This window comes from Mus musculus, chromosome 12 (assembly GCF_000001635.26).
Source record: "Mus musculus strain C57BL/6J chromosome 12, GRCm38.p6 C57BL/6J".
NCBI lineage: Eukaryota > Metazoa > Chordata > Mammalia > Rodentia > Muridae > Mus > Mus musculus.
In genome coordinates this window covers 61,793,390-61,812,793 of record NC_000078.6, presented here as the reverse complement: position 1 = coordinate 61,812,793, position 19,404 = coordinate 61,793,390, and the positions used below count along the sequence as shown (strand labels likewise).

At 34.3% G+C, this 19,404-nt stretch overlaps 1 protein-coding gene across 6 annotated transcripts in view; it reads right to left on the bottom strand.

The window, feature by feature from the left end:
* Positions 1-19,404, bottom strand: part of Lrfn5 (leucine rich repeat and fibronectin type III domain containing 5) — a 335,078-nt gene that overhangs the window by 45,135 nt on the left and 270,539 nt on the right. The window contains exon 3 of one of the 6 annotated variants that reach the window (XM_006515831.4): positions 13,161-13,371. The exons of the other annotated variants lie outside the window; for them this stretch is intronic. The gene's annotated coding sequence lies outside the window, so the exon portion shown is untranslated. The remainder of the gene's footprint in view (positions 1-13,160; positions 13,372-19,404) is intronic. 6 annotated transcript variants of the gene reach the window in all.

Below are 19,404 nucleotides of genomic sequence, written 5' to 3'. Positions count from 1 at the left end.
GGATATAAGTATCACACATCTTCTAAGTGCTCCCTTTTTAAAAATATATTTATGAATGTATTAGTTCTTTGAAGGAAAGAATAAAATGTTAGTTAAAATTTTATCTCCAAACCTACTTCACACAATGGATAAAATGTGCTAAAGAATTGTGTGTTCCATATATAGAATTAAACTGAACATTCAGTGTCTACATTTTAATATTTTATAGAAACTTGCTTTTAGTGATTACTTATAAAAAGATGAGACTTACAATACTTTCATGAACACTTGCCACATTCCTGAATTACTTTATATGGTTGGTATTTTTACATATATTAAAATAAAAGCCCAATTTAAATATCACAGTTTAATACCTTATATGCAAATAAACTCACTTATAAGCAGAATGAATTATTTAGGTATATGAACACTGAACAGCAAAAGAAATGACAGATCTTAATGGTTTATGTCCAAACTATTACTAATGAAAAATAAATTATTCTATTTCTCAGACCACTGTATCCTGGTAAAATGTCTATACTGTCACACACTTTCATAATTATAAATATTTTGCTGATTACATCTTTAGAAGTAAAGTAGCTTTACAGGGCAAACATCTGATCCATTGAAATTTTTTTTTTGGATTTTTTTTCAGATGAATTAAAATTTTATTTCAACATTTATAGAAATTTTTTTAGGTTACTAGCAGTAGACAAGAGCTTTCTTAGAAAACAAAAATTATTTTGGAGTGAAATTTTTCCATTAATTTATTTACTTATTCACTTTGCCTCCTGATCACAGCCTCCCAATTCTCTCCTCACACAACCCTTTCTTCCATCCCCACTCTCCTTCACCTCTGAGAAGGAGGAGGTCCCTCCCAGGGAAAGAACCCAACCTGGCACCAAGTCACTGCAGGACTAGGTACATCCTCTACCCCAGAGGTCAGAAATACACTCTAGCTAGGATACACAAGCAACAGAGTCAGACAAAGGCCTCACTCCAGTTCTTGGTGGATCCGCATGAAGACCAAGCTGTACATCTGCTACATATGTGCAGAAAACCTTGGTCCAGCCCATGTATGCTCTTTGGTTGGTGGTTCAGCCCATGCTGGGAAATTGTATAAAGTGCTAAGTCATTAAAATACTTGGGTATAATATAGTAGACAACCATTTTATTAATTGTACATAGGACCTATTCTTCAGCTTAAAAACAATCATTGTCCTCATTTACTACTCACATCTTAAAATAGAAAATACAAAAGAAGGAAATATTATTCCACTGAAAAACTTAACTGATGATAAGGGTATGATCCAAACGATAGAATAGTCTTAGTATTTATTTCCAAATATACTTTCTATTCATTCTACTGTTTCTAAATGTCTCACATCATTCAGGTTATTGGAGAGTAGAGCTAGCTATAGCTTGATATTCAAAGCCCTTGAAAACATGCCCCTAAGATTTTGTTTAAATCCTATCCCCCTGTCCAGTTTCAGTCACATCACTTTCAGGACTTCCAGTCACTGCTTTCCTCAGGCTGACACCTCCATCTAGAATACCTTTTCCTAAATCTGCATCCATCAAAATCACACTCACTTCAAGACTGTCAAATGAAATGTGTTCTATATGAAACTTTTCATGACCATTGTGTCTAAATACAGAATATTTGACACTCTATGGAATTACATCAATCTTTACCTGGCTAATTTAACTAAGTTATATGTTACTGTATTTTATTGTGTGGAGAGTCCTGATCGATACAAGATTCCTCCTATAAATAGGAATACATGCACACCACTTAAAAACTTTTTCTTTGTTGTCTAAATAGGTGACTTGGTAAAAAGCAGTAACTGGAGATTATATGATAATAGACTCATTTCAGTAAATCAATCCTCTTTGATTGCCTCCATGGAAATAACAGCAGAAACAAGTCAATACAAGAAAAAAGAAAAAAAGGGAAAAAACCAAAATTGTTCTTTCTCTTAGTTATAAATTTACCTATTCTCCCCAACAATACTAAGATCCTCAAAGACTAAACTGTTTTCTTCTAGTTGGAATTTTGAACTTTCTTTCCTTCTACCTCCTCAAGTATACAGAATTAATTATTGGTAGTTTTTAGGGTTTTTGTTTGTTTGTTTGTTTTGTTTTTTTAACATCGGATGTCATTTGTTATGACAATAAAATGCATAGTTGTGTTGATGTATTAAATCCAAAGGTTAAGTATACCCAAAACTCATCCAGAAAAAGGTTTTGTGGATAAGAACAATTATCACTAAGTTTGACGAACTGAGTTTCATCATTGGAATTCACATAGGAGTGAACTTATCCATGCAGTTTGCCCTGACTTTCACACTGTACATCAGCAGACCTGTATCCTACACCACCCCTATCCTAAGTGACTAAATAAATACGTGTAAAAGGAACACTATAACTGTACATCGTAGACATGACAATTGATACTTGTTTTTTTTTTCATGAGTATCCCCTAATGTGAAATGAAGATAATGCTGTTGACTGTACCATGTGATCTCCATGAGAGTCATAAAGTGGTCTAAAAATTATAAAGTAACACCACAATTAATATTGTTTTCTTGTTCTCATTCTCACTACTACACCAGGATCTCTAGTCATGCAGTCCTAAAATTACATTCCAACTGTTCTTTTATCTAGAGCCTTTCTGGATTTCTACTATTGCTTATTTACATTATACTTAAATGACTCACAATTCCTCCAAGTTTTAAATAAATCCCCTTCACGAATTTATTTCTTGTTCCCATTTCCACAATCACTTCCAGATTCTATTTTAAAGCGATCTATTTTTAATAAGGTATGTGTGTTTTATATATGAATGTGCGCACATGAGTGAAGGTTCTTACATAGGCCCAAAGAGGGTGTCAGATGCTAGCAACTAGAGTTTGGGTCAGTTATAAACTGCCTATATGAGGCCTAGGAATGGAATTTCCATCTTAAGAGTTCCTAAGGTATGTATATCTAACCACTGAGCATCTTTCCAGTCTCATAGATCCAAACACATTTCTAAAGTTTCTGAGAAACTGAATCTTAGTAAGATTATAAGAAGGTATTCTGAATATCACTTATCCAAATCGAAGCCCAATCAATCCAACAAAGCTGTAATTCACAATTCTTCGTTTGCCATTGCAGATATTAAAGCATTTAGTTAATAGTTGGCAGTGTACTATGAACCATTCTTATATCTAACATTATACAGCCTTATAATGTGCTAACTGCACATGTCTACTTGTATATTTATTGTCATTTTCTTATACCAAGAGTGTCATCTGGAGCTTTAAATCATTCATTGTATAGAACCTGGTTCAATGAATTTTCTAGAAATGATAGTCTGTTTACTTTATGTAGAATACAAGCTAGAACACTTAACTCTAATATAGCACCTCTTATTTAATGATTCCAAAACACTTTTTCACATACTTAAATAAATTCATTAAAAAAGTAAGTGGATTCTCCTAAGAATGGAAACAATCTCCATTCCTATAAAGCAATGACAGAATACTATGATATTGTCTTATATTTAAATAATCCACATATTTACTGCCAGTAAATGCACATTTTCTTCCTAAGGCTAATTGTATACATGTATTGCAGTTATTTTCAATAAGTATGAGAAGTTTTAGCATATGTAATTCTTCCAAAAAGGGACAGCTTAACAGAATAAAGTGCAATAATTATTTCAGTGACAAGGAATCTCAAAAAACACACAAAATACTTTTCCCTTTGAATCACGTTTTGAGAAGGTGACTAAGATATAAGGATGGGCGTTAGACTTCTGATCTCCACTGCAATCTAAAAGGTCACTGGGAATAAGTAAAATCTCAAAGAAGGGCTCATGTTTTGTTCACTCAGTACTGCCCAATAAGTCAGTGAGAAACAATAGGAAGTTGGTGTAGAATCCTTATAATTAAATAAAATATAGGAAAGGAACTTACAACTAAATAGTGAAAGTTAGTTTTAAATGAAATACTGATTTTCAGGAATAAATAACTTCAGAATTGAGATAAAGATCTGTGCAAATAAGCATGCTAAGAAACAGGAAAGAATTTTATGTCAAAAATACAGTCTCTCAGACAGGCGTGGTGGTGCACGCCTTTAATCCCAGCACTCAGGGGGCAGAGGCAGGCAGATTTCTGAGTTCGAGGCCAGCCTAGTCTGCAACGTGAGTTCCAGGACAGCCAGGGCTATACAGAGAAACCCTCCCTCGAAAAAACCAAACCAAAAAAAAAAAAAAAAAAAAAAAAAAAACCCAAACAAACAAACAACAAAAAACCAAAACCAAAACCAAAACCAATACAGTCTCAATAATTGAAATGATTAATATTTTATAATTAAATATAGACATTGTAAGTTCTTTATATTAACTAGTGATGCACCACACATTTAGTTTTTCAACCTGCAAACAAATGAAACCAGAATATGTATGGAATATCTTCATGACATACTGAAATTTTGTTTCTGATTAATTATTAAGCAGTTGCATGCCTTTTGATGCCACCAATGATGAGTCTTTAATAAGGACTGATTCATTTGATCACAGTATCAATAGTCTACTTTAGAGACTGTAATTCTTCTTGTTCAGACTGTATTTATAACAGTGTTTCACTGGCAATGCTATGTAAATAGAAGTAGATGTAATGGCATATCAAATATCATCCTTTAGAAGAAGAAGCAATTAAAGAGATATGCATACGGATATGTATATATAGATATTATGTTCACTAGTAGAGAAAATGCTGTACAAACAAGCCTGAAAGGAAATGTAGGGCTTTTATAAGGCTATCTTTCTTTACATGCCATCACTTACAGAAAAACTAACATGTTTCTTAGTATCAGAAAATACCCTTCAAATTTAGTATTGTTTAACATGGTGAAACCTGTTTATTAATAAGGCAACCCAATTTCTGACTTTTTTCAAGTGTATCAAGACAATCAAGGTTGGTTTATTTGCATCTTGGAAAAACCTGAAAGCAAAATGCTTAGAGTAAAATACACAATTCTAATATGCTGCCCATATAAAGTGGTCTGATTTTTAAAAATCAGCTTCACTGTAGCAATTTGTATATAAGAATTAAGCTAAAAATTACAATTACAGTATTTTATTAAATAATCCTTGTTTTGAACAGATTCAGAAAATGAAACAAGCATCATAAATTTTCATGAAAAACAGATATACTTCTCTAATTTAAATTTATATATGTAAAAAAGTACCTCTGACGTGCTCTCCTTTTTTTTTTTTCTTTTAACAAATTGTTTTTCCTTTCTGAAAAATCTTGTAGGAGCATTTTGAGCATAGATCTAAACACCATATGTAGTGTCATCCAAAGCCCAGCTTTGCATGGCTATATTTAAAGTGAAATTTGGCTTTAAAATCAGCTTATGTATGCCATTTTTGCAGTAATCATATTTAAAACGCTTTCTGTATAAACTGAATAGAGAGTTTTCCAGAATGTAATTCATATGTTAATATTCTCAGCCTTCTCTGAAAAGTCCCTGGCAAGAACAGTTCTTTAATTGTATTGTTTTAGGCAGTATGATAGCATCTGCACACAGGTGCCAATTTTCACAGTTTAATTACAGACAATAGGTACACCCGGGTGCTATGCATCAGGATAACATTTCCTTAGAGTAGTAAACATGGTGGATTACAATATTGTTATTTATGAAACTGCACAGTTCCGTGATAAGCAAAACAAGTTCTCATTATATACAAACTTAAAGTTACTCTCTATTGTTAAGTATACTACCAATAAATGGACAGTTTTTCCACCCAAGGTTTTGTTAGATGGAAGTGTTAGTTGTTATTATCCCAAAATGCTTTAGTAGCTAATGTTTGTTTTTATGTTCTTCTGAAATGGTATCAATACAATGAGGAAGAGTAAAAGAGTCATGAGTTGTTTCCATTTAGTAGAACGATAATTTGGAAGTTGGACTATGATGTAGAGAAGGCGTTTTCTAAAATCAGAGAACAATGTTATAGCATGTTACTGTAAACATAAGGGACAAGGCATGGTGGGGCAATGAGAGGAAAAGAGGCTAGTGAAACTGAAAACATTCCCCTGAGTTAATCCTGAAAACAAGGAAGGCAATATGAGTGGTAATGTACTGATGTGTCTCCAACAAAGGTCCATTTCAATTGATTAATTTCCAGAGGGGTGAGTACAGCCTAGTTACTTGTGCTTAGTTTAAAAGGTTTTTACCTTGGAAGAAATTGAGGATACCAGGTCTTTTTGCTTTTCTTCTCACCTTGTTGTATACAGTATTTACTCTGCTATACCATTCCTGTAGTTACTGTCTTATAACCTAAGTAGATATAATTAATGGAACTCAAAACATTTACTTCTAACATTATTATTTCAGATATTTTATTATCATAACACAAAGTAGAAAATAGTCCCAAGGTGTGGGACAATTCATTATAGTTTTTCTTATGTTGTCAAAGAGGTTTTGGGGTTGTTTTAGAGAAGATTAAAATAATTTTGAGATAGCCAGGTAGTGGTGGTGCTTGACTTTATCCCAGTACTCGGGAGAAAGGTAGCCATGTCTCTGATATGGAGGCTAACATGGTCTACAGAGTGAGTTCTAGGACAGCCAGTGTTACACAGAAAACTTGTCTCAAAACCAAAGAGAAAATGGTTGAAGAAGAAGAAGAAGAAGAAGAAGAAGAAGAAGAAGAAGAAGAAGAAGAAGAAGAAGAAGAAGAAGAAGAAGAAGAAAGAGAGGAGAAAAGGAAAGAAAGAAAAGAAAGAAAGAAAGAAAGAAAGAAAGAAAGAAAGAAAGAAAGAAAGAAATAAAGAAATAAAGAAAGGTTGAACAGCAGGTTAAAGCAAGAATCCAGAACCATAGAAAGAGGTGTTACTATGTCATTATGGTAACAATTAAGAAGGAAAGAATCTTACTAAGAAAGTAGGAAGGGGTATAGTATATAATAACTGTAGAGGTTCTTAGATGTCAAATGGTGATGGATATACTATTTGAAACTACAATGACCATCTCTGTGTTTTCAAAGCTAAGATTTGAATAAAATTTTGTCAAAGACCTAGTATGCCACTTAAATTTGAGAGAACTGAGCTGGATGTAGCAATATGCCTATGACTTTAATACTCCAGGAACCAGGAGTGAGAACATGAGGCTTGCCACAGGGGTGGCCAATGTGTGCAGTGCATGCCAAGTCAGATAAGGTTACATAGCATGATTTAAAAAAGAAGAATAATAAAAAAAAGACACACCCCACACAAAAACAAACAAAAACACACATTTTTTTTTTCTGAAACAGAAAAATTCAAGGTAGTATAACATTCTGCCTTTGAACATGACTTACTGTATACTTTCAGACAACTTATGGTGAAAACCAGAAATGAGATACAGGGAAAAAATGTTTCACCAATTTACATAAAAGCCAGACATCAGAGGGTACAATAACTAGCATGTATGCGAAGGCAAATACTTGTTACAAGGCTAGAGGAAAGATAGTTGGCAGCATTTTTCCAAACCTGCAAGGCAATTCTAATTGGTATCCAAAATGTGGGACTGGTAATTTTTTTTCAAATAATGTTTAGAGCAAAATCAGTTTGAATAGGAACTCATTGGCATATGAAATACCCAAGACTACTTTGTTGTATTTAGCTTGGCGAGCACAGGAAAACCATGGTTATGAGGACATGATAGTTAATCTCAAATGTCAACTGTATTGGATTGAGAGACACATGGAGATGTCTAAAGCACACCTCTGGAAGTATTGGTGAGGTTGTTTCTACTGACAAATACACATCCTGAGGTATTTAACTTCACTGATGTTTAATCCGTTGAAGGATTTGAAATTTTTATCAATGCTCATCCTTACCACCCTGCATTTATAGCAGCTTGTTTAATGATTTTGAATTCTTATGGAACACTGTGTAATGGGTGATTATGGAGAAGGGGTTCTAGTTGGAAGTATTGGTAGCTAATATATTTATAGTTTAGTTTAGTTATAGTATAATTTGTATAGAATAGTATATTTTGTATTTTATATTATACTATCTACCATATATGTTTAAATATAATATACTATATACATGTGTTGTATATAGTATATACTATTACATAATGTGTATATGTAGTATAGTATGCATAGTGTAGTGTATATATATATATATATATACATATATATATATATAGCATATATGGATATACTATATAAATAGTATGTATAGAGATATATCGAATATAATAGTTATATTATAGTTTGCTAGTATTAGGAAACTTGATCATATAGCTCCTTCTGTCAAGATGATGATGAACATAAGAAATAGAAACTATGAGTTAGAACACAGCTTGAAAAGCAAAAGTTCTAAGAATATCCTTCCTGGAAGTCAAGAATGTCCAATGAAATCTTTTTTACTTCCAACCTAAACGTTATAGGTAGGTGCCTGAATAAATGGACAGAAGGCACTGAACCCTTCCCCGTTAGACAAACTCTAGTAACTAGATCATCACCCTACTGATTCCTCACTTCAGCTTTTTCAACTAGTCCTTTTAAAATTTCTTAGGTGAGAACTTTAATACTATAGAAGCCAACAGAACTGCTTCTATACACTCTCTCTTCAACTTCTACCCACAAATCTGTAATAAACTTCTCCCTAAATAATATTTTTTGTAGTACAAGCAATTTATGAATTCAAGAGAAAAAAATCCAAGAGGCACCATCCCAGGGCAGCTTGGGTAGCCTCTGAAATGTTAGAAGTTCTATTAAGTTCACAAATACCTGAGCAATTTCTGCATCAGTAATTATCTTACTGTAATTGAGGAACACACTGGTTTTGCTGTACTGCAATCTCTAAAAGAGCAAGCCAAAATAAATTCTTTCTTTTGTTTTGTTGTAATTAGCACCCATGGTTCAAGATAGATCAGGTATAGCTCAAGCTGTTCAAATATCGTTATGTACATTATGCTGTTTGGTAAGCATGGAATAGAAAAGAGTTATGAGGTCACAGTGCCTTACCCCGAGATTTCATAGGGAAACCCAGAAGGCCCATTAGTATATTCCATAGTTGTCATATCTATAGATAGCTCCCAGTAGCATGATATGTGTATGTACTATGGTGAAGTGAAGGTTCAGTGGAGACCCAAGGACAGGCAAAGGACCAGGAATATGCAAAGTTCATCAGGGAAAGCTTCAGACAATTGATCCAGCTGAAGAGATGAACCATGCAAGGTATAAAAAGATGTTATAGAGAGAGTATATTCAGTGATTTGGGTGCTTGTTTTCTACTGTAGTACACCTCTGGCTATACACAGCTTTATCTTTTACTGTTTGTCTTAATGGGTTCTGATATCACTTTGGGTTTATTTCTCCTTTTCAAGTTACTGGGTTTTTTTGTTGTTGTTGTTTGTTTGTTTTTGTTTTGTTTTGTTTTGTTTTTTGTTTGTTTTTTGAGATAGAAACATTGAACCTAGTCTGACTCAAGGTTGCATCTCAGATAGATATAACATTTGATCATTAAACAGTACACAGATGAGCTTGCTTGATATTTAGAGGAAAGAGACTAAGGTAAGATCTCAGAAATTCTTCAGGAAGAACCAAATGCATCATGAAGTATGAGATGGGTGTGAACCATTGAGGAACAAATATAGAATGTTGTGGTCAAATATTCTCTACCAAGGATCTATTCAGTAAAGGCTTATGCACCAAAGCAAAGCTGTTGGGATTTGGTCAGATCATTATCAGGTGGAAAGAGGAAAGGAACTTAAGTCATTGCATGCACAACCTTGATGGACAATTTGAGAACTGGGTCTTTCTCTTTTTAGATTCCCAGCTCATGGTGTGAATTTGCTTACACATTCTACCTGGCACCTTACTAGGGTTACAAATCAATTCATGTATGTGACCTAAAATGATTATCTCAAATTTCCTTTCCAAATACTTTTGTAATGGAAGTGGCTCTGAATTATAGAAAAGTCAGTTGAATATAACTGCAAAGTCAATATGATAAATTATCATTTCTATAAACTATTTTTATATAAATTGCCTGACTGCTATACATAAGAATGAAATGCTTTATCACTTTAACTAAAAGTATTATCAAGTTCAGTTGTCAATGGGGAGCAATGCAGTAAAGAATTTACAAACATGATAGATTGATTTTCTTGAAGACCACATATTAATTCTTTTGGACTTACATAGAAAAATCCAACACACAAACACACACACACACACACACACACACACACACACACACACACCAAGCATAACAGTGCTGGATGAGGGAAAGAGCAAATTATCTAGAAGAGAGACAAAGCATTGTTGTGGATAGCCCTGGAACTAATTATATTTGATGTTAATTCTGTTCCCCTGTGAGTGATTGAGAACAAGGAATGAGTCAGCACTCAGGTGATTTCATGTAAACCTGCTTCCCACCTTAATTTGTAAAATAAAAGAGAGCTGATGATTGGGCAGATAAAAGGGAAGGTGGAGAGAGAAGAAGGAGAAAATGGAAGAAGGAGAGGACTCAGTGGAGGAGGAGGAAGCAGAGCACAAGCACATGGCCTAGAGAAACCGCTAGTTCTAAGGGGTCTCATACATGGAGAAGATGGTAGAATGGCTGTAGATCTGCTCAGTCTAAGAGCAAAACATGTATTCATATTAATCGAGTTTTGTTTTCATTGCCTGGGCATATTTGGATTGGAGATTTACTGCAACAGATTATTCCAAAGGAAAAAGTTAACCAAAATGATTCTTTAAAACTAATAGTAAAATAAAAAGTAAAAATAAATAAATAAATAAAAATAAAATTAATAGTAATTTAGCCTGTGAGAGAAAAGAAAAAGAAAAAAGAAAGTGAGCATACAATGGGAACCAGGCTTTCAGAAGTTGATTAACTGTCAACTCTTCTCAAGGGGAAAGAAGAAATGACCTCAGTGTCCAGTTGGAAACTAAAGAGCTTTGGGATGGGCTCCTCTTCAACACACTGAACAAATCTGAAGAGGCATTGTGGACAACAGGACTGTAGAAAATGTATTAAGTAAGAAAACCAAATCTAAGCATTAGGATGGAGCATCAACACCAAGAGTTACGGTTCTCTGTCAATTACTAGCTTGGAAACATTCATTTCCCTTGGTTTTTATTACTTGCAAAAAGTGTCAATCTAAATAACAGTTAAAGTCAGATAAAGCTGTGGTGATGGTTGGTTTTATATATCAACCTGCTATAACAGAATCATCCAAACAGGCAACCTAAATTCTGGATTTTTTTCTTTTTTAAATATATCTGGTATGATTATAAAATTTCTTTGAAACTGCACTGATTACGTTGACTGATCAAATATCCATCCCACTTGTCGATGGTACCTTAGAGTAGCAGCACAGAGTTCAACAGAAGAACAGTAACAGACTGACAATTATTCGCCTTTTTTGCTAACTTGGCTCTCCTCTTGCTGCTAAGTTAATTTAATTTACCTATTTTGTCCCTTCTATTGATATCTCCTCTGTTACTAAAAACAGTTTTCCAACATGGTGAAGACCAGTGGTGCTGTAGGAATCCTCAGGCCGTCTGAACCGCTATGACTGCTTATACACTCACTGAGCAACTATAAGATCCTAAGTTTGTCGGGGGATTGAGTTCATTGATATTAAGAGATATTAAGGAAAAGTAATTGTTGCTTCCTGTTATTTTTGTTGTTACAGTTGGGATTCTGTTCTTGCGGCTGTCTTCTTTTAGGTGTGTTAAAGGATTACTTTCTTGCTTTTTCTAGGGCATAATTTCCATCCTTGTGTTGGTATTTTCACTTTATTATCCTTTGAAGGGCTGGATTCATGGAAAGATACTGTGTAAATTTGGCTTTGTCATGGAATACTTTCGTTTCGCCATCTATGGTAATTGAGAGTTTTGCTGGGTATAGTAGCCTGGGCTGGCACTTGTGTTCTCTTAGTGTCTGTATATCATCTGTCCAGGATCTTCTGGCTTTCATAGTCTCTGGTGAGAAGTCTGGTGTAATTCTAATAAGTCTGCCTTTATATATTACTTGACATTTTACCCTTACTGCTTTTAATATTCTATGTTTATTTAGTGCATTTGTTGTTCTGATTTTTATGTGTCGGGAGGAATTTCTTTTCTGGTCCAGCCTATTTGGAGTTCTGTAGCCTTCTTGTATGTTGATGGGCATCCTTTTCTTTAGGTTAGGGAAGTACAGGGAAACACCAGGACCAAGAAGTGGGAGAGGGTGTTTAGGGGAGCATGGCGGGGGGGAGGGGAGGGTATAGGGAAATTTCAGGATAGCATTTGAAACGTAAATCAAGAAAATATTTGATAAAAAAGAAAATAACTAGGAATATAATGTGCAAAGGAAGCATCTGTTAAATAAATGTTGAGACTGTTTTAGATAGATTCCTTCACTAAATAGTTTCATAAATCTTTTAATATTGTAATATACATTTGTACTTCAAGATGTGAATATGTAATGTCAATATGGTATATGGGTGCACTCAAAAAGTATTTTGATTAAAACAATTTGACGATGCTAATATAATGAAATCAGTTAATATCATTTCATCAAAAAGTTCAAAGTTCTCAGCTTCTTAGATGTAAGCTGCTGTTGAACTCTTTCAACTATAATGTGTAAACTGATTAAGTAAGTCCTTTTAGAACTACATTTATTTATTTATTATTATATATTTATTTTATTTACATTTCAAATGCTATCCCGAAAGTTCCCTGTACCCTCCCCCTGCTCTGCTCCCCTACCACCACCACCACCACCCCCAGTTCTTGGCCCTGGTGTTCCCCTGTACTGGGGCATATAAAGTTTGCAATACCAAGGGGCCTCTCTTCCCAATGATGGTGGACTAGGCCATCTTATGCTACATATGCAGCTAGATATATGAGCTCTGGTGGTATTGGTTAGTTCATGCATATAGTGAAGTATAAGTACATAAATTAAATTGCCTACCAAATAACTAAACAATATTGATGGTTAATTACTCTTAACAATTTGACTGGTTGCTGAGTCACCTTGGAGAAAAAAATCTCTGGGTGTGAGGTAAGGAAATTTCAGAAGAAATTTTGCTGAGGAAAGATAAGTGTTCTTAAAGTATACAGTTTCATTCCATAAATTGAAGTATCAGACTAAAGGAAAAGGAAAAGGAAAAGCAAAAGCAAAGAAAGAGGAAAAACCTACCTCAGTGACCGTGCTTCTGTATAAATCTTAGTGATGCCTTCTGATCAGGTATTAGAAGGTCTCGGGGATTGATGACCTGACCATTGTAGATTATGTTAATCATTTGCCATCAAACATAGATGAAAAACAATGCTCCTCCCACCTCTACTCAAGACGGGGCAGTTCTCTTTACTTTCTATTGACATTAGCAATATTCTAAATCTGTGGCAACCTGACAGGAAAAAGAATAGTGTTAAATTAGAATCTTTATTACTAGAGATAAATGATAGTGGTTTGCGTATTAACTATCTGTACTTATTTTTATGATGTATTTTATGCTCTCTGATTATTTTTATATGGGTGTAATTATTGTGTGCCTTTCATCCATTAGTCTCCTCATGTATTCATGTCTCCTCTTATGTTTCTCAGTCAATTTAATATTTTATCCAGTTATTTCATGTTTTGCACTTCTCATAAATGGAATCCTATTTTAGAAATATTACATAATAACTAAGTAGGGTATGGTATCTTTATGATTGTTCTTGATGCTTTTTATATTTTAATTAATTCAATAAAATTTCTATCATGTAACCTTATTTTTTTTTCAAATACACACACACACACACACACACACACACACACACACACACACAGCTTGGTTATATCTAAAGCGAGGTCTCTAACCTAATGAAGCCCACAGTTAATAAAGAACCCTCTGGTAAAAAGAGTACACTAAAAATGTATAGAGGAACCTATTAAAAATCTTATCAAGACAAATGCAATTGGTGCTCCTGCTTCAATTTTTGTAAGGAGCAATCAATTTAAAGAAAGTTTCTATATAAATCTTTGAGCATTTATAGAAAAATAACAATGCGCTAGTTTTTTTTTTAGCATCTTTGGTCAAAGCAACAAAAGCCAGAATGAATTCAGTAATAAAACTGAGTAGCTCCAGATGCACGTAAATAATGTAAAGGTTCCTAAATGTGCCCTGAAAAGAATCTTTTCCTTAGCATCTACAAAGCTCAAGTTGTGGAAAAACAAATCTAAGAAGGCCCTCATTACATGATTAGCTGACTTGCAAAGCAAATTTAATTCCCAACCTTGAAGGGTGTCAGCAGTTAAAGTTCAAGCAATTAAGAAAAAAAAAAAAAAACGTAATATCATTTAGGATGCAGATCTATGGGATTACCCAGACAAGACTGAGGGGATTGAGGTCTTAGATTATGAGAGCAATATCTATAGAGTGTCACCACCCTGAATAAAGGATGCACCTCTATATCCATAACTTGTAATATTGCCCCTACACCATGCCCTCTGAAAATTAATCTCCTTTTGTCTATAAAGGTGAAGACTTTCTCTGAAGAAGATATCAGACAAGACTATGTTGATTTCCTTCAGGGCTCACAGCACTGTTCTTAGACCTATGACTCTCAAAAACACTAAGCAAGCCCTGAAAAATAATGTAGAAAGTATGGATAAAGAGAAGGTGAGACATGACCTTGAAGAACTTAAGTTCTTTTCAAATTAATTCAGGTAGAATTCTGGATAAGGTTTGTAGAAATAGATCTTAACATTATGGGAAAATGCTGAGGAAACATAACTGGATCAGGCCATGTCTATTTATAGAGAACCATTTAGCAGAGATTTTCATTTTAATATTAAAGTTCACAGAATTATAAAAAGGCACCTAAAGTTTAATTGCATGGGTGAATTCTTTGCCAAAAGATGGGTTTTTGTGGAGAAGATGGGGAGGATACTCTCCCTTGTCTTAGAAATGATAAAGAGATTTTAATGGCTTTGGAAACTGTAATGCTGGAGTGGATTATTGTTTACAACCTAATGTTTCCCAATGGAAGAATACAGGTAAAATGTTCTTTACTCAATGCAAAATGATGACTAGGCATCAGCACATACAAAGAACTTTATTTTTGTTCCTTTCCTTGTACCAGACCTTAACAAGGCAGATGTGGCCACTGTTAAGTGTACCAAATCTAGTGGATTTAATCTGATGTCAAAGTAGTAGGGAATAAGCTACAGCAATGACTCACAAAAGGCTAGAAGAACACAACTGCCACAATGGGAAGCACAGGAAAGCAATGCCTGAAACAGTCTGACCTTGGTGTCAGCTAGTTAATGATGCTGTTTCCAGAATGAAATAGAAATAGATCAGAAGCCTATTAAGTTTTACTTTGATCTTCATAAGCAGAAAAACTCTAACATAAGTGAAAAAAAGCTATATTTGATCAGAGAAACGGAGAATCATGTCACATTAACAAATTGTGCAAGAACTTGAGCTTGTAACAGCTCCAGAACACCTTGTGTGATGCCAAGTCCAAGTCACCTTTAGTAAGGATTTGTTGCAATCATTTTACTATTAACATGTCTTCCATCCTTTTCTCTGAGGAACTTATTGCCTTTGGCTGTGATAACTATACATTTTGAAAATAAATTAATTGTAATGTGAGGGGTGCTGCCAGAAACCAATTTGAAATTGACACTAATACCAGGAGAGACCTTACAAAGCAATAAAATAGAGGGTTGTGGAGGTCAGGTCAATGGCATTCTGGCTAGTCTGGACATTTCTGGGTCCTGATTGTCCTCAACTAATTCTGTAGTTATTTATCCAATATTAGAATTTTAAGGAAGATAAACTTAGAATTTACAGAATCTTTACATAGTCCCAACCTGTTGAGTGTGGATCTTTATGGTTGGGAAGACTAAATGAAAGTGATCTAAATTGAGACATCTAGGAAAAAATCGTGAGCCCCAAATGATATCATGTCACTGGATGGATTAAAGAATATTAGTTTCACAATTTAAGGGCTTAAAAGATGTATAGCAACTGGGTCTCACCACATCTCAGTCAACATGGAGAGTGATATTTGATTATAACAAACTTTATCAAGTAGTGACTCAAGTTGCAGCTGTTGTGCCAGATGCGGTTTTCATACTTGAGAAGATTAACACATTTCATGATACCCCATATGTACCTATTAATCTCACAAATTCTGTTTCCCTCCCAAGGCCCATCTCTAGAGAATATCTGAAGGACATCTGCTTTTAGTTGACAAGGTGAGCAGGGTAGTTTAACAGTTCTGTCTCAAGGCATATGGATTTTTCCAGTCTTGTGTCAAAACTGATTTTTGAAACGAACTTGATTATCTGCATTTTTCATAAAGTACCAAATTAGTTCAGTATATTAATGGTATTTTTCTGGGTAAGCCAAATGAACAGGAGGTAGCAGATACTCCCGACCTGTTAATAACGTATATATGTATCAGATGATAGAACATAAACTCAAGTGAAATTAAATGGCCTTATAGCTCAGTGAAATTTCTAACATAACCAGTGGAGTGACACATGTAGAGAATTCCTTCTAAAATGGAAAGTAATTTTTGTAGCTGTCCCCTACTACTGTGAGGAAATTAATAAAATGCTCATTTGTGCTTACATGGATTTTTGAGGCAGCACATTCCTCATTTTGGATCTGGCCCATACACCAAGGGTTTCAGAATATTTATAGCCTTTACCAGGGTCTGGGAAAGAATAAGAATCAGTAGTTTCAGGTTCTCATGCACCCTGTTCTGTCATTTGGGGTTAGTGGTTCAGCAAATCTCATGGTATTCAAGGTCAGTGACATGTCAGGATGGTGTTTGGAGCCTATGGCCAGCCTTCATACCTAAATCACAGTGGGCATCCTTTGTATTTTTGAGCAAGTTCCTAATATATTCTACAGATAAATAGGCTCCCTTTGATAGACAACTCTTATCATAGTCCTAGACTTTAGTGGAAACTAAATGTTTGATGATGGACTACTGGGTTTCCACGAGAAGTTAGCTGCCCATCATGATGGTGTATTACCTAAAATACCATGCCACATTATTGGATATGTGTAGGACTTATAAAATTGAGGTGAAATAATATTATTGGTGCCCAGTAGATAAGTTACAACAGAATTTTGTTGAATTCCTATGGTTAGCACTTCATTTATAATGACTCTGTCTCCAAGCATTCATTATGTTTTTGTGGAGAGTACCATATGAATGACTGATAGAAGAGGAAATTAAGGCCTAATTTAGAGATATTTCTGAACATTATTTAGGTGCTAGTTAGAAGTAGATGACTACGGCATTACAGCCTTTGACTGGGTCTTTTGGCAGTGCTCATATCCACATGTTTTATGTGTGAAGGTAAATGGCCAGATATATAGTTATATATTAATTCATATTTTACAGTCATTTGTGTGAATAGTCAGGGACCTGGAAAGAACATAATGGGAAAAGTGGTGAGAAAGACATCTAGAAAAGTAAGTAGATATATCTGTCCAAATGGGTAAAGGATATGAAGATGATTGTATCTCATATAACTGTTAATCAAATGGTAATTTCAGCAGAGAAAGTCAGGAATCAAGATGTGAAAAAAAACTGTCCTGTAAGTTCTTTCTTCAGCCATCCTTGTCATTACCTATTAGGCCCATGAAAAATGTGGCCATGATGGCAGAGGTTAAGGGTACATATTGATTACTCAATAACATGGATTTCTATTTATACAAGGTGACCTCCCTTAGTTAGAGGTTTACTGCTGTGACCAAGTGGAATTATCACTGTGACCAAGGCAACTCTTATAAGGACAACATTTAGTTGGGAATGGCTTACAGGTTCAGAGTTTCAGTCCATTGTCATCAAGGAGGAACATGGCAGCATCCTGGCAGGAGTGGCACAGGAGGAGCTGAGAGTTCTACACCTTCATCTGAAGGCCACTAGGAAAAGACTGGCTTCCAGGCAGCTAAGACTGGGGTCTGAAAGCCCAAATGAACAGTGATACATTTCCTCCAACAAGGCCACACCTCCTCCAACAAGGCTTCACATCCTAATAGTGCCACTCCCTGGGTCAAGCATATTCAAACATCATTCAGTTGAAGTTTCCCAAATCCTCTCAAGTGATTCTAAATTTTGACAAATTAACATTTAGAAATCAACCTGCAAATTCTAGCCCTTGTGAACAAGATGTGTACACAACATTGGCCAGTAAGCATATATGTGGTAAATTACCTTCACTGCATAATTGATATGAGAATACTCACACTAAATATGGGAATACTCACACCGTTTTTTAAAAGCTTCTCATAAACTAATGATATGGTAAAAGGAGGAATATTTGGTTTTTCTTTCTTGGTCCTTCCCTCTTGTTTCTGGGTTAATATATTGATTACTTTTCCAGCTCATCTCTTTGATACTTTAAGGGCTAGTTCTTCCAGGTTTCCAATATGGACTGAATAATTAACAGTTCTCTGGGAACCCTCTAGTCCTTTACATCAGACTGGGATTGCTGAGGTAATTATCTTCATGGAGTAAATAATATTCAGTTCTTGGCTCTAAGCTACTCAGGCCCCAGTAAGCTGTGGTTAGAGTATTACCACCATATAAATAATTAGACTCCATAAATTCTTTAACATATATTCTAATTTATATATAAAAATATATGATTATATGTATACTACTATATATTCTATACTAATATATATATATATATATATATATTCTATACAAATGCATATACTATACTAATATATATATATTCAGTATTGTGTTTGTGCCTCTAGAAAACCGTAAAGGAAGTACCAACAATATATTTAATAAGTGTTTTATTAATTGATATCAATAAATGTTTTGCCTACAGGTGTATCTTTGTAACACAAATGTGTGCTTGATGACTTTGGAGATTATAAGTGGGTATTAGATCTCTGGAAACAAAATTACAGATAGTTTGGGCCTCCTGTTGAGTACTGATAATTGAACTCAGAACCTATATAAGAGCAGTGAATTTGTTTAACCATATTTCTACCCTCAACAATATTTTTCAATAAAGCATAAGAAAGTAAGACAGTGACATAGGAAGACATTAGGAAACCATTTGGTATATGATATATGTAATATATAAATCAAGAAAAAATATTTGTGAATGATGTTAAAAAGCATTAACAAGATAGGTGTTTCTTTAATTTTTATGTTCAGACATTTTTAGCAAACACTGGATTTCCTAAATAGGCAAGTAATTAAATTTTGGAAATTTTATTACTGAAGAATATCTCAGAGAATTTTAATTTTAATTTGAAATTTTACCTAATTGGAAGAAAACAGTTTAAAAAAAAACAAAAATCTAAATTTAGTATTTTTATAGGGAATTCCTGGGATACTTTTAATAGAAACTGTGGGTAGGCCTAGGTAGTTTATTTTTCTTAGTGAGTGAAAAGGAAAATATATGT